The sequence below is a fragment of the Ricinus communis genome, chromosome 9, assembly GCF_019578655.1.
Source record: "Ricinus communis isolate WT05 ecotype wild-type chromosome 9, ASM1957865v1, whole genome shotgun sequence".
Classification (NCBI taxonomy): domain Eukaryota; kingdom Viridiplantae; phylum Streptophyta; class Magnoliopsida; order Malpighiales; family Euphorbiaceae; genus Ricinus; species Ricinus communis.
The window spans coordinates 21,335,704-21,352,903 of NC_063264.1; positions in this window are offsets into that span (position 1 = coordinate 21,335,704).

The window sequence follows — 17,200 nt, forward strand, 5'->3', positions numbered from 1 at the left end:
ACAAAACTAAACCATCACAATAGATAGAGATTAGAAAGAGAGGCAGAAAAGAAATGAACAAAATAAGAACATAAGTAGGATATTAGATCCGATAAGGGAAGAAATTACAAATTTATTGTACTCTTCCATACAGCTAAATGTATGGATCAAATTAAATTGATTTAAACACAAGGGTAGATAAAGAACATAAAACAATGAAAGGAGGTGAGGGATAAGTCTATGTTCGCTAGCGCGAGTGTTGATAAGTTCATAAAGTTCGTCAATGAACCCATAGCTTGATTTTCCACAAGGTAAAAGACTAGAATAATATGCTCACTAGCCTCAAAATATTTAGTTGCATGCAGTTTTCATAGTGTGAAAGCCCTTATTCCATAAGAAGAAGAAACTATAAGCTAACTATGAATATATAAAGTAAGAAAGATGAATAAACTAAAGTTAATGCAAGAGCTAGAGAGGAGTTGACTAGTCAATAACTCTCGTAGTCTCAAGATTTTATAAGTCAGCTTAATGAGAAAAAGGGAAAATTCACGTGGACTTATGTAATAATACTCCGACCCAAATTACTTCATTATATATGTTCCAAACATCAAAACACTTGCATTCCTGCTTGTATTATGCCTGGATTAATTGAAAGCAACATGATTTCTCTTTTACATGCACAAATTTACATTTCATCCTGCTTGATGATCAAGCTGAGCCCCAATGCCACCAATCAAGCTTGTCAAATGCATTCCTATGATTCCTTATTGTAATCCTTGTGTCATCAAGAGTTCTCATGCCTAGAGGAACAAGGAATGATGGAGACTCCAATGGCGCAAATCCTGAATCAGAAAATTTGGTCGTGCCTAGATTCTCATTGTTTCCTCTTTCCTCTAAAGGATTGGTTTAATATCATTCATAGAATAATATCAATACTTGATAAACTAAGTTTCTTTCTTTTAATTTGTCCAGGCATTGGATTGTTGCCTACAATTGCCGCTTCCATGTGCTTTCACTCAACACTTGTGTTTATACTCCTCAAATAAAACCATACCATCATACTATACAAAGATTACAAAAAGAGGCACAAAAGAGATGAACAAAATCATTACATAGATAAGGAAAGAAATCAAAAGTTCTTTGTTCTCTTCTATATGTCTTAGCATAAGAATCAAATTGAATTAATTTAAACACAAGGGTAAACAAAAGACATAAGAAGAAGGAAGCACATGAGCGATAAGGCTATGCACGCTAGGCCAAGTGTTGATAAATCCATAAAATTCTTGAAAGAATCCATAACTTGATTTCCCGCAAGATAGAAAATTGAAATATATGCTCATTAGCCTTAAGTATTAGGTTCTATGAAGTTTTTATAGTCGAAAAGCCCTTATTCCATAACAAGAAGAACTAAAAGCTTAATATGAATAAGTAAATGAAGAATGATGAATAAACTAAAGTCAAATCAAGAACTAGAGAAGAGTTGACTAGTCAGCAACTCTCGTAGCCCCAAATTATAAGAACCAGCTAACGAATACAATGGGAAAGTCGCGTAGGCCTACCTAATAACACTCTAAACCAGATTACTTCAGTATCTACATCCCAAAAATCAAAAAGCTTGCATTCCCAATTGTATTACATTTAGATTAGTTGAAAATAACATGATTTCTCTCTTCCATGAGTAGATTTACATCTCATCCTCGATGATCATCAAGTTAATCCCCAATTCCATAATTCCAGTTTTCAATTGCATTACCATGATTACTTATGCTAATCCTTATGTCATCAGGTGCGCTAGTGCCTAGAGGAACAATGAATGATGGAGATTCCATTGGTCAAAATCCTGAATCAGAATATTTGGGCATGTCTTGATTCTCATTGTTCTCTATTTCCTCCAAAATATTAGTCTGTGATCATTGGGAGTGTTTATTCTTCTTTCTTTATTTGCTTATTCATATTTAGCTTCTAGTTTCCTCTTCTTATAGAATGAGGGCTTCAACACTATAAAAACCGCATGCAACCGAATATTTAGCTTAGTAAGCATATTATTTCAGTGTTCTACCTTACGAGAAATCAAGTTATTGGTTCTTTCAAGAACTTTGTGGACTTATAGAGACTCGCACTAGCGAACCTAGACTTATTACTCTTGTCCTTCCTTTATTTTGTATTCTTTGTCCACTGATTGTATTTAAGTCAATTCGATTTAATACATATGCTTAGCCATAGAAGAGAATAAAGAACTCCTTATTAGATACGAAATCCTACCTAGGTTCTCAGATGTTCATTTTTTATTCATCTATTTCTAATCTATGTCTAGTATGATAGTTTGAATTTATTTGGCGAGCATAAATACCAGTGTTGAGCATGTAGAAGACGCAACCTGATGCGGATCTAGTAAGAATAATTAATGCCTACGAATTGCATGACATTTATGTTTGACAAGATTATTTGGAAGAAATTAATTTGCCTTATTTAGGCAATTTAATGCAATTCCAATATGAGATGCCTTAGTGGAAGATCCAATTCTAAAAGAAGATATGGATATACAAGATTAGTGGATTTGGAGCGTGACATAATGGATAAATGCAAGTAAATATCAAAGCCCAAGCTTGGCCAAGCCTTACATGATCATTTGGGTTGGTATATAGGCTTAAGCAAGCCATGATGATGTGCGTAAAATACACACTTCTAAATAGGGTTTTTAAGATTGATATTATGGACATTTGGATGTGAATTGGTCCCAACACTCACCCTATGCGTCTGTTTATGTGCATTAGGTTAAAAAGAAGTCAAAGAATGATAAAGGGAAGAATTGGAGCATAATTGGATGTCAAAGCTGCCGAAACAAGTATGCGCATGAGGAAGCTGAACATGGCCATGTTAGTTTCAACACTGGCTGTGTTCCCAACATGGGCACCAACATGGCCGTGTTATGAAAAAGGGCAGATATATAGAACCTTTCAACGAGATAGTGCTTTTTCGACTCTCACATCAAACATTAAAGAAAAAGAAGTTTTTAGGGAGCACGGCCACAGAGAGTAACACGGGCATCAACACGGCCGTGTTGGCGGCGACAAGGGAATTAATTAAAAGAAAGAAAGAGAGCAGGGGGATAACGTCCCAAATCCTAATATTTCTCTCTCTAAGGATTTTCTGAGCTGGAACCAAGGGAAAAGGAGACTTGGATCAAGGTTTCAATCGGATTCCCTTCAAAGATTGAAGATTGGGCGAGGTTCGTTGATTGGTTTTCAAATCGAGCAAGAGGAACAAGAATCGATTCAATTCGTACAAGAGGAATTGGGGCTGTTTACTCTCATCCAAGGGTGTAATCGGGTTTCTCTACCTTTACTCATTGTTGTAATTGAATTCTTGTGGATTTTAATAATGAACATGATTAGCTAGATTGATTAAATCTATTGGGATTTATTTACTATGTTGGTTTAATGCTATATTGTTGGATTGTTTGAGTTAGTTTTGTATTCTTCTTGCTTTCAATATTAATAAGATAATGCATTATTCATGAGACGTTGTGAATTGTGTGTTTAGATTGCTTTGTGTGATTGAGAAGTCCATTTGGCAATTGGAATTTTGATAGCAAGAACTGGTTAATAATCGCTTAGAGATAAGGATAATTAACTAGCGGATTAAGAATTAACAAAGCTTAATAGAGGCGGATTAAAGCTTAATGCTAATTTAAGAATCAATCGTTAGGAAGAGATTCCAACTTTAGGTTATTAGGTTTAGGAATTTGGTTATCTCGAGAGAGAAACCGAATTCGGTTAAGAATTCTCCACAGGTAGCATAATTAGAGTCACCAATCCTTTATCTTTTGTTTGATTGCCAACTAGTTTAGGTTCCCTTTGGGTTTGCTTTCCTGTCTTGGTTATTTTATTTATCAATTGCTCCTGCATCTCCCTTAGAACTTAGCTTGTAGCTATTAGTTAGTTTAGAAATTATTCATCACTCATTTTAGGTTAATATAACAAAGAACAAAGGAGTAACTCTGGGCTTTCACTTTCCCAAGGAATACGAGCTTGATACTCGCCATTAGTGTTAGACTGCATCGATAGGTACACTGCCTTAGATTGTAGCTAACACAAGTAGCAAACATCACAGGACAAACTATAGACTTGAGAAGGAAGGGGGCATATGAATTTTCTAAAAAAGGAAGCTCTAGGAGGTGCCACTTTAGTGCTTCCTTGACCTGATGGAACCTCTACACCGAAGAGGAAACAATGGGCATCCCTTATTTAATTATTTAAGAATATATCTTGATTGATTTAGTCATCTCTTTATTGATTAGGATTGACTAAATCAATCAAGCTTCCTATTTTGTTATTTTGGACGTCTTTTATTATATCCTTTTAGAATAGACTTGTATTATTCCCTAATTAAGCATAGTTTCTTATTTTGTTATTTAGGAAAACTTCTATTTAGGATATACTTTAGTTTATTTTTAATTAATTTATTTCCTTTATGCAAATAAAAAATTAAGTTATGTCTTTATCTATTTAAACCCTATCTAACCAAATGGCATAAGGGCTTGATCATTATTGAAATAGAATTATTGTGAGATTATTCTTACTTGGTTCTTTTTAGAAGTTTTTGAACTTATCAAGAACTTGTTCTTATGGTATTCATCTTCACTTATCACTCACCTACTACCATTTCTTGAGTGTGGGGTCAACCATTATTCTGATACCAAGGTTCGAGATACAAGTTATCTTTGGGTCAAGGTTCATCAAAGATTAGATTTAGCTTTCTTGGGAATCTTTTTTCTAACTTCGCATGTTGGGTCTTGTCACAGGTTGCCAAGTTTCACATCACAACCATAGGCACCGATCCAATGCTTGGACAAATGCGAAGAAAGAGAATTAGTTGATGGTGTATTGATATCATTCTCCAAATGATCCTGGAAAATTCTTTTGGAAGAAAGAGGGAACACCTAGAATCGAGGCATGCCCAAATATCCTGATTCAAGATTTGCACTATTGGGTCTTAGCTTGATGATCAATTAAGACGAGCCGTAAATTCATATGCGTAAGGAAGAAATCATGTTGTTTTCAATTAATCCAAGCATAATACATGTGGGAATGCAAGCATTTTGACGTTCATGTTGCATATAATGAAGTAATTTGGGTGGGACTATTATTATGTAGGCCTAAGCGAATTTGCCCTTACTTTTGTTAAGTTGGCTCATAAAATTTAGGATTATGAAAGTTGTTAACCAGTCAACTCCTCTTTGGTTCATGATTTGATTTTTGTTTATTCATCATTATTTATTTACTTATTCGTATTTAGCTTCTCATTTCTTCTTCTGATGAAATGAGGTCTTTCGCGCTATAGAAACCGCATGCAACTGAATACTTAAGGCAAGTGAGCATATTACTTTAGTTTTCTATCTTCCGAGAAATCAAGTTATGGGTTCTTTCAAGAACTTTGCAGACTTATCTAGACCGCGCTAGTGAACATAGACTTATTACTCACGTCTTTCCTTTTTTTTTGGTTCTTTGTCTACCCTTGTGTTTAAATAAATTCAAATTTGATCTTACACTTAGCCGTATGGAAGAGAACAAAGAACTTGTGATTTCTTTCCATATCAAATATGAAATCATGCCTATGTTCTCATTTTGTTCATTTCTTTTGTGCCTCTCTTTCTAATCTCTGTCTAGTATGATGGTTTGGTTTAATTTGAAAAGCATAAACACGAGTGTTGAGTTAAAGTGCATGGAAGAGGCAATCATACGCACTGATCCAATGCTTGGACAAATATGAAGAAAGAAAATTAGTTCATGGAGTATTGATATCATTTTTCAATGATCGCGGCTGATTCTTTTAGAGGAATGAGGGAACGACGAGAATTACAACAATGCCCTAAAATTATTATTTAGGATTTGCACCATTGGAATCTCCATTAGTCCTTATTCCTCTATGCTCAAGGAGTCCTGATGACATAAAGATTGGCATAAGGAATCACAGGAATGCAATTGACAAGCTTGACCGGTGGCATTGGGATTTAGTTTGATGATCCAACAGGACAAGATGTAAATCCACGGGTGTAAGGGAAAAATCATGTTGTTTTTAATTAATTCAAGCATAATACAGGCGGTAATGTGAGCATTTTGATGTTTAGAGCGCATTTAATGAATGAATTTGGATAGGAGTTATTAGATAGGCCCACACAATTTTTTCCTTGTTTTTATTAACTTGGCTCATAAAATTTGGGGTTACGAGTATTTTTGACTAGTTAACTCCTCTCTTGTTCATGATTTCACTTTACTTACAATTGGGAATATGAGCATTTTGATGTTTGGGACGTATATATGGAGTAATTTGGTTCAGAGTGTTATTAGGTAGGGCCATGAGAATTATCTCTTGTTTTTGTTATGCTGGCTCTTAAAATTTTGAACTACGAGAGTTGTTGACCAGTCAAATCCTCTTTATTTCTTAATTTGACTTTAGTTTATTCATCTTTCTTTATTTATTTATGCATATTTAGTTTTTAGTTTCTCTTCTTATGGAATAAGGGCTCTGACACTATAAAAACCGTATGTAGTCAAATACTTGAGGCTAGTCAGCATAATATTTCAATTTTCTACCTTGGGGGAAATCAAATTATGAGTTCTTTCAAGAATTTTGCAGACTTATCAACACTCGTGCTAGCGAGCATAGACTTATCATCACGTCCATGCGCGCGTTTTGATATTTGTGAGGCATATAATAAAGCAAATTGGGTTAGAGTGTGATTAGGTACCCCACAGGAATTTTACCTTGTTTTCATTAAGGAATCATGGTAACGTAATTCATAAGCTTTATCGATGTCAGTGGACCATGACTAGATGATGAAGTAGGACAAGAGGCAAATCCACGTGCATGATAGAGAAATAATAGTGCTTTCGACTAATCCAACCGGGAATGCATACATTTTGATATCTGTGACATATATGATAAAGTAATTTGGTCAGAATGTTATTAGATAGACCTACATGAATTTGTCTTTTTTGTCATTAAGCTGGGTCATAAAATTTAGGACTAAGAGATTTATTGGCCAATCAACTCCTCTCTAGTTCCTTATTTGACTTTAGTTTATTCATCTTACTTGATTTATTTATTCATATTTAGCTTATAGTTTCTTCTTCTTATGAACTAAGGGCTTTCGCACTATGAAAACAGCATGTGACGGAATATTTAAGGCTAGTGAGCATATTATTTCAGTATTCGACCTTGCAGAGAATTAAGTTATGGGTTCCTTCAACAACTTTGCGAACTTGTGAAGACTCACACTAGCGAAACTAGACTTATCACTCACGTCCTTCCTTTCTTTTGTGTTCTTTGTTTACCATTATATTTAAATCAATTCGATTTGATCCTTACACTTAGCCATGGAAGAGTATAAAGAATTGGTGATTTATTTCCTTATCAAATACAAAATCCTATCTATGTTCTCATTTGTTCGTTTACTAGCGTGATAAGTCTATGTTTGCTAGCATGAGTCTTGATTGGTATGCAAAGTTATTGTACGAACCTAAAATTTGATCTCCCACAAGGTAGAAAATGAAAATAATATGCTTAGTTTGTGTTCTTTGTCTACCATGTGTTTAAATCAATTTGATTTGATCCTTACGCTTAGCCATGAAAGAGAATAAAGAAATGGCGATTTCTTTCCTTATCAGATACAAAATCCTATCTATGTTCTCATTTGTTTGTCTGCTAGGGTGATAAATCTATGTCTGCTAGCATGACTCTTGATTGATCTGCAAAGTTCTTGTACGAATCCAAAACTTGATCTCCCACAAGGTAGAAACGAAAATAATATGCTCACTTACCTCAAGTATTCATTTGCATGCAGTTTCTATAGTGCGAAAGCCCTTATTCCATAAGAAGAAGAAATTAGATGCTAAATATGAACAAATAAATAAAGAATGAGGAATAAACTAAAGTCAAGTCATAGACCAGAGAGGAGTTGACTGATCAACATGTCACAGCCGTATTTTAAATAATAATTAATATACATTAGCATATCATTAAACATGTCATTTGCATCATAATTTTGTGTAACACCTTTCACTATATTAAATGATAGAAAGATATATGAGTGTAGTAGAGTTTATGGATATTTAAATTAAGTGAGGACAAAATTGTAAGGATAGTTAGAAGTTATTTATAGTGTAAGTTTGAGTGAGGGGTTAATTGATTGATAGAATTTACAGTGAGGGTTGTATGGAGAGGAAAGTTATAAGGACAAGTGGCACCTTAAAGAAAGTGACAAGTTGCAATAATAATAATAATTATTATAATAATAATATGAAAAGGTGAGTGGGGAATCTTTACATTACCGCTTCATTTTCTCTTTTTCCTTTCTTCTTCCATTCTTTTCTTTCCTTTTTTCTCAAACTCTATTAACATCATTTGAAGCTTTTAATAGAGAAGATAATTAAGGTTTATATAAGGTTTTATTATTGATAGATTTAATTGTACAGCAAGAAGCTTAATAGAGGTGAGTTTATCTTTAACTATTTATTTGAGTGATTAAGTTAGGTTTTTGGGTAATTTGGGAAAAACTTTATTTGAACCTGTAGTACTGCAATTAGGAAATTATATAGCATGAATCATGTGTAATTTTGTGGAAAAACATATTATTTGATGTTTGATTACTTAAATTGTAAATATTTGCATGTTGGTGATTCTTAACCTGTGTAAAACAGTCTCGGCATTTTTGCTATAACTTGCGTTATACAAGCCCAAATTTAGTGAATTTAGTTTCTATAGAAACTTTCAAATGTTAGCTATAAGCCTATGAAATTTCATGAGAAAATTCATCCATTTGATTGGTCGTTTAAGAGACAACTCTTTACTACTCTGTTAAAACGGGAATTGGAGCAGTTGTACTAAAATTATCATAACTTTCTTTATATAAATGATTTTAAGGTGTTTCTTGTTGATGAAATGTTTTTAGGCCATATTATATATGTGTATCAACTTAGCTTAGATTTAAAACCCTTATAATGCTATTTACAAGTTAATTACGTATTTTGGTATATATTTGAATGTTTTGAGATTAGGAGGTGATACAACAACTCTCATAATCCCAAATTTTATGAGCCAGCTTTAGGAAACCAAGAGAAAATTCATGTGGACCAACCTAATAATACTTCGACCTAAATTACTTTATTATATACGTCCCAAACATCAAAACTCTCGCATTCTAATGCGAAACATAATACCAAGCTTCAAGACTCAAGTCATGATCCAAGCACAAGCATAGGGCCGAAGCCTATACAAAGCTTAATGGACTGTTTCCACATTCAAGTGGGCCAATTACAAGATCTAAGGCCAAACGCATGAAGGAAGCTCTTAATGGACTCATTTAAGAGATTTGGGCCAAGGATATATTAACTCATGGAGAGTTAGATTTAATTAAGGCTCCAAGCTTTGTTAATTTAATTTAATATGATAGGCTTAATAAAACCAGGCGTGTCTTAATATGTGTGCATAAGGGGGAAAGCTTAATACTTGAAGAGGGAACAAGGGAAATACCACTTTAGCTTCCTATTTAGCTTAAAGACGTGCCAAATCAAATAGGAAGCATGTGAGCACGTTTTAGCTTCCTCCTTTGCCAAATTGGAGTGTTCTTTATTAGGAAATAAGGAGGCAGCCACACACTTCATTGTTTAGGAAGTTTTGCTTGATTTTTTTAGTCAATTCTTATTTAGTAAAGATTGACTATTCCTTATTCTATTATTTAGGAAACATTTATTTAGCATATTTTTTAGATAATTTCTAATTAGTTTATTTTCTTTATGATATTTAGGAATTAGATTTATTTCTTTCACTATATAAGCTAAGTGTAACCACATTATTCAAGGTTAATGAATATTTTTGAATTAAACATATTTATGAGAATTATTCTTACTTGGTTCTTTGGAAGAACTTCAAACTTATCAAGAACTTATCACTCACCTTCTACCTTTCTCTAGAAAGAGTTGCATGTATGATTTCATATGATATGAATTCCTTAATTTCACTAAGAGTTATGGATATGCAATTTTCAATAAAGAATGGGGTATTATTCGCTACAATGAAGACTAGATCCCAAATATTTGATGAGATCAAATAGGCACAAAGTAATGATGCATACTTGAAGAAGTTACAGAAGAAGGTACAAGATGGTAAGACGAGTGGACTAGTGGAGAGAGATGATGGAATATGGGTTATAAAAACCAGAGTATATGTACCTAATGTGGCAGAATTGAAACAAAAGATTCTTTGGGAGGCTCACAATTCTCTATATTCAATGTACCTAGGGAGTACGAAAATGTACAACAAGTTGAAATCACATTACTAGTGGTCAAGTATGGTTTGACGGTACAACAATTTGAAAATAAATGACTAGTGGTCAGGTATGAAGAAGGAATTTGCTTATAATAATGGCTTTCATTCTAGCATTTGTATGCCACCATATGAAGCATTATATGGGAGGAAGTGTAGAAGCCCAATATGTTGGGATGTAGAAGGGTTAGGACAAGTGGAAGGCCCTAAAATTGTTCAAGAAATAGTAGATAAGATACGAGTCATGAAATAGTTTATCAAGGCTGCACAAGATAGACAAAAGAGCCATGCAGATAAACACAGAAGAGAGATTGAGTATAAAATTGAGGACAAGGTCTTCTTGAGAGCATCACCATGGAAGGGTATCCTTAGATTTGGTAACAGGGTGAACTGAGTCCTCAATACATCAGGCCATATGAGATTCCAGAGCGGGTTAGTTCTTTAGCTTATAGACTTGCATTACCTCCAAAGTTTACTCAGGTACATAATATTCTCCATGTTTTTATGGTTCGACGGTATCATTCTGATCCGAGCCATATTATCAAGACACCATAAATTGAAATTTCAGAGAAACTCACATATGTGGATGAACCAATTGAGATACTAGATCGACAAGTTAGAAAAATGAGAAGCAAGGAAATTCCTATAGTAAAGGTGAAATGTAGTGAACATTCATCTAAGGAAGCAACTTGGGAAGTAGAGGAGCATAAGAAGGATAAATACCTAAACTTATTTGACATCACTGGTGGTGAATAGTTAATTTCGGGGTTGAAATTTTCTAAGTGGGGAAGAATTGTCACAGTTGTATTTTAAATAACAATTAATATGCATTAGCATATCATTAAACATGTCATTTGCATCTTAATTTTATGTAACACCTTTTACTATATTAAATGATAGAAGGATATATGAGTGTAATAGAGTTTATGGGTATTTCAATTAAGTGAAGATAAAATTGTAAGGATAGTTAGAGGAGTTATTCGTAGTATAAGTTTGAGTGAGGGGTTAATTGATTGATAGAATTTATAGTGAGGGTTGTATAGAGAGAAAAATTATAAGGACAAGTGGCACCTTAAAGAGAGTGACAAGTAGCAATAATAATAATAATAATAATAATATGAAAAGGTGAGTGGGGAATCCCTACATCACCATTTCATTTCCTTTTCTTCCTTTCTTCTTCTATTATTTTTTTCCCTTTTTCTCAAACTCTATTAACATCATTTGAAGCTTTTATAGAGAAGATAGTTAAGGTTTTGAGAAAGTTTCATTGTTGATAGATTTAATTGAAGAGCAAGAAGCTTAATAGAGGTGAGTTTATCTTTAACTATTTATTTGAGTGATTAAGTTAGGTTATTGGGTAATTTGGAAAAAACTTGATTTGAACCTGTAGTACTGTAATTAGGATATGATATAGCATGAATTATGTGTAATTTTGTGGAAAAATATATTATTTGATGTTTGATTACATGAATTGTAGATACTTGCATGTTGCTGGTTTTTAACCTATATAAAACAGTCTCGGAATGTTGAGTATAACTTGAGTTATAGAAGTCCAAATTTAGTGAATTTAGTGTCTATAGAAACTTTAAGATATCAGCTATAAGCCTAAGAAATTCCATGAGAAAATTCATCCATGTGATTGGTCGTTTAAGAGACAATGTTTTATTGTTCTGTTTAAACGAGAATTAGAGCAGCTGTACTAAAATTATCATAACTTTCTTTATATAAATGATTTTGAGGTGATTCTTTTTGATACAGTTTATAGATGCATGTGAGTATGATTCTGGAAAATATGAGATTTTTATTATTTGTATATAATTTGTGGCGAAATTTTAAATTTAGTACTGGTAAGCTATTTACAAAAACAAACATGTTGTCATGTTATCATTCATCTCATGCATCATATTAAATCAAGTATAGATGATTATTTGGTGAATTGGGATATTTTTAGAGAGATTGAGGACTGATATATATATATATATATATATATATATATATATATATATATATGCCTTGTTATTGAATTATACTTTGTATTGAATATGTGAATAGGTGTGTCCAAGGGCAAAGAAGTGGTAAGAAGAAAGGAATAGGACTACCTTGTTGCCCTATAAATTTTTGTAAGCATTTAATAGACTAAACTTTGTATATATTGAATAGGAATTTCTATGTTTGATTATTTGACATGTTCTTTGTTGATTGAGTTGGTGTTTGCTATGCTCTTAGCTTGTTGTGTGGTAATGAATAAATTATTACTTGTGAGTTATGAATTGGATGAGATACTACTTGAGTTGAAACTTTGTGAATTAATTGTGATGTGTGGTGAATGGAATTGATTGTGATATGTTATGGAGTGAAGTGAATTAATTGTGATTTGGGAAAAGGATGATTTTCAAATTGATACGTGTGTGATTGGGAAAGATGAGCCAGCCGATAGCTACCCGAGTATGTGAGAAGTCGAGACTGAGCCGGGCGGATAGTCTCGTCAGGCAGCCACCATAATGTCAATTATGTGAGGTTAATTCATCCGACCCTACTTTTATGGGAATTAATGTGAAATGGAATTGTTTGTTTGGTTGAAATATTAAATTGGTTGAGTTTGAAATTGTTTGTGAATTAATTGTATGATTTATATGCTTAATATAACTTTGGTAATTTTTGCCTAATATACTATTATTTAGTAAACTAAATACTTATTGAGTTGCCAGCTCATCCTTTGGCAATATTTTTCATTTCTTTCTAGGTTAGCACAGTTATAGATAGCTTTAGCTGTGCATTGCTCCCTTTTGCATCAGTTAGCATTATCGAGTGGGCTAGAGGAGTTATCTCGAGCATAGGGGCGTTTTAGGTACCTATGTGTATTTAACTTATGTATATTAAGCTTGTGATGCTACATAAGTTTATAAATATATGTCGGAATTATGCAATAATATGTGTTTATAAAGTTAAAGATATTGATCTCGTTAATACTAGTTTGGTAAAATTTTCAATATATTTTCTTTATGAAATTTTTTTAGGCCATATTATATATGTGTATCAAATTAGCTTGGATTTAAAACCCTTATAATGCTATTTACAAGTCAATTACGTATGGTATTTATTTGGATGTTTTGAGTTTGGGCATGACGGAACAACTCTCATAGTCCCAAATTTTATGAGCTAGCTTTATGAAACCAAGAGCAAATTCACATGGGGCTACCTAAAAATACTTCGACCCAAATTACTTCATTATATGCGTCCCAAACATCAAAACTCTCACATTCTCATGCGAATCACAATACCAAGCTTTAAGACTCAAGTCATGATCCAAGAACAAGCATAGGGCCGAAGCCTACACCAAGCTCAAGGGAACCTTTCCACATTACAAGATCTAAGGCCAAACGCATGAAGGAAGCTCTTAATGGATTCATTCAAGAGATTTGGGCCAAGGATATATTAACCCATGGAGAGTTAAATTTAATTAAGGCTCCTAGCCTTGTTAATTTAATTCAATATGTTAGGCTTAATAAAACCAAGCATGTTTGAATATGTGTGCATAAGAGGGAGAGCTTAATACTTGAAGAGGGAACAAGGGAAACACCACTTTAGCTTCCTATTTAGCTAAAGGACGTGCCAAATCAAATAGGAAGGATGGGAGCACGTTTTAGCTTTCTCCTTTGCCAAATTGGAGTGTTCTTCATTAGGAAATAAGGAGGCAGCCTCACACTTCATTATTTAGGAAGTTTTGCTTGATTTTTTAGTCAATTCTTATTTAGTAAAGATTGACTATTCCTTATTCTATTATTTAGGAAACATTTATTTAGCATATCTTTTAGATAATTCCTAATTAGTTTATTTCCTTTATGCTATTTAGGAATTAGATTTATTTCTTTCACTATATAAACTAAGTGTAACCACATTATTCAAGGTTAATGAATATTTTTGAATTAAATATATTTGTGAGAATTATTCTTGCTTGGTTCTTTGGAAGAACTTCGAACTTATCAAAAACTTATCATTCACCTTCTCCCTTTCTTGAGTGTGGCGTCAACAATCTTTCTTATACCAAGGTTCAAGATACAAGTTATCTTTGGGTCAAGGTTATCAAAGTTCAGATTTAGCTTTCTTGAAAATCTTATTCTAATTCGGTCTTGTCACAAGTTGCCAAAGTTCACATCATTTGAACCTGGCTCTGATACTTAATGATGTGAACCTTGGCAATATGAGGGTGGATTTGCATCAAGTAACGCTACAATTCCACCGATGAACCTTGTCAATATGATTTCTCCCTTACGCGGGTGGATTTGTATCTTGTGCTGCTTGATCATCAAATCATGCCCTAATGCCATCGGTCAAGCTTGTCAATTACATTCCCATGATTCTCGTTGTTCCCACTTTCCTCAAACAGATTTGTATGTGTTCATATAGAGAATAATATCAACACTTGATCAACTAAATTTCTCTCTTCGCATTTATCTAAGCATTCGATCGGTGCCAATGATTACCGCTTCTAGGGGCTTTCACTCAACACTCGTGTCTATGCTCCCCAAATAAAACCAAACCATCATATACTAGACAAAGATTAGAAAGATAGGCATAAAAGAAATGAACAAAATGAGAACATAAGTAGGATTTTAGATCCGATAATGGAAGAAATCACAAATTCTTTGTTCTCTTACGTACGACTAAGCGTAGGGATCAAATCAAATTGATTTAAACATAAAGGTAGACAAAAGAACATAAAACAATGAAAGGACATGAAAGATAACTCTATGTTTGCTAGCGCGAGTATTGATTAGTCCGTAAAGTTCCTTAATGAACCCATAGCTTGATTTTCTGCAAGGTAGAAAACTAGAATAATATGCTCACTAGCCTCAAATATTCAGTTGCATACGGTTGTCAAAGTGCGAATGCCCTCATTCCATAAGAAGAAGAAACTAGAAGCTAAATATCAATATATAAAGTAAAAAGATGAATAAACTAAAGTCAATTCAAGAACTAGAGAGAAGTTGGCTAGTCAATAACTCTCATAGTCCCAAATTTTATAAGCCAGCTAACAAAAAAAGAAAAAATTCACAATGGCCTACGTAATAACACTCCAACTTGCACGGATTGGTAACTCATCTTGCTTGATGATCAAGCTAAGTCCCAATGCCACAAATCAAGCTTTTCAAATGCATTCCCATAATTCTTTATGGTAATCCTTATATGTCATCAGGAGTTCCTATGCTTAGCGGAATTAGGAATGATGGAGACCCCAATGTTGCAAATCCTGAATCAAAAAATTTGGTCGTCCCTAGATTTTCGTCGTTCTCTCTTTTCGTTAAAAGATTCTAAGATATCCTTCGGAAACGATATCAATACTTAATCAACTAATTTTCTTTCTTCGCATTTGTCCAAGCATTGGATTGGTAACTATAATTGTTGCTTCCATGCATTTTGACTCAACACTTATGTTTACGCTCCTCAAATAAAACCAGACCATCATATTATACAAAAATTAGAAAAAAGAGGCATAAAATAAATGAACAAAATGGTTACATAGATAGGATTTCAGATCTGATAAGGAAAGAAATCAAAAGTTCTTTCTTCTCTTCTATATAGCTAAGCATAAGAATCAAATCAAATTTATTTAAACATAAGGGTAAATAAAGAACACAAAAGAAAGAAAGCACATGAGCAATAAGTCTATGCTCGCTAGTGTGAGTGTTAATAAGTCCGCAAAGTTCTTGAAAGAACTTATAACTTGAATTCTCGTAAGGTAAAAAATTGAAATAATATGCTCATTAGCCTTAAGTGTTTAGTTGCATGCAGTTTTTATAGTGCGAAAGCCCTTATTGCATAAGAAGAAGAACTATAAGATAAATATGAATAAATAAATTTACAAAGATGAATAAACTAAATTCAAATCAAGAACTGGAAAAGAGTCTACTAGTCAACAACTTTTGTTGTCCCAAATTTAACTAATGAATACAAGGGGAAATTCACATAGCCTACCTAATAATACTCTGAACTAAATTACTTTATTATATGCATCCTAAACATCAAAAAACTCGCATTTGCAATTGTATTACGCTTGGATTAGTTGAAAATAATATGATTTATCCCTTACACGAGTGTATTTACATCTTGTCCTGGATGATCATCAAGTTAAGCCCTAATGCCACCGGTCAAGGTTGTCAATTGCATTCCCATGATTCCTTATGCTAATCCTTGTGTCATCAGGTGCTCTCGTGCCTAGAGGAACAATGAATGATGGAGATCCCATTAGTCAAAATCTTGAATCAGAATATTTGGGTGTGCCTCGATTCTCATCACTCTCTATTTCATCTAAAAATATTCATCTATGATCATTTAGAAAATGATATCAATACTCTATCATTCAAAGAATGATATTAATACTTGATTAAAAGAATGGAAGGACGTGAGCCATAAGTCTATGCTCGCTAGAGCGAGTGCTGTATGTCCGCAAAATTCTTGAAAGAACCTATCACTTGATTTCCTACAAGATAGAATATTGAAATATTATGCTCACTAGCCTCAAGTTTTCGGTTGCATGTAGTTCTATTAATATGAAAGCCCTCATTCCATAAGAAGAAGTAATTAAAAGCTAAATATGAATAAATAAATAAATAAAGATGAATAAATTAAAGTCAAATCAAGAACTAGAGAGAAGTTCATTGATCAAAACCTCTCATAGTTCCAATTTTTAAGAGCCAGCATAACAAAAATAAGGAAAAATCTGCGTGGCCATATTGAAGAGAATAAAGAACTTGTGATTCTTTTCCTTATCGGATCAAACATCCTACCTATGTTCTCATTTTTGTTTGTTTCTTTTGTATCTATTTTTCTATTCTTTATCTAGTATGTGATGGTTTGGTTTTATTTAGTAATAGGCTATTTATGTAGCTATAAT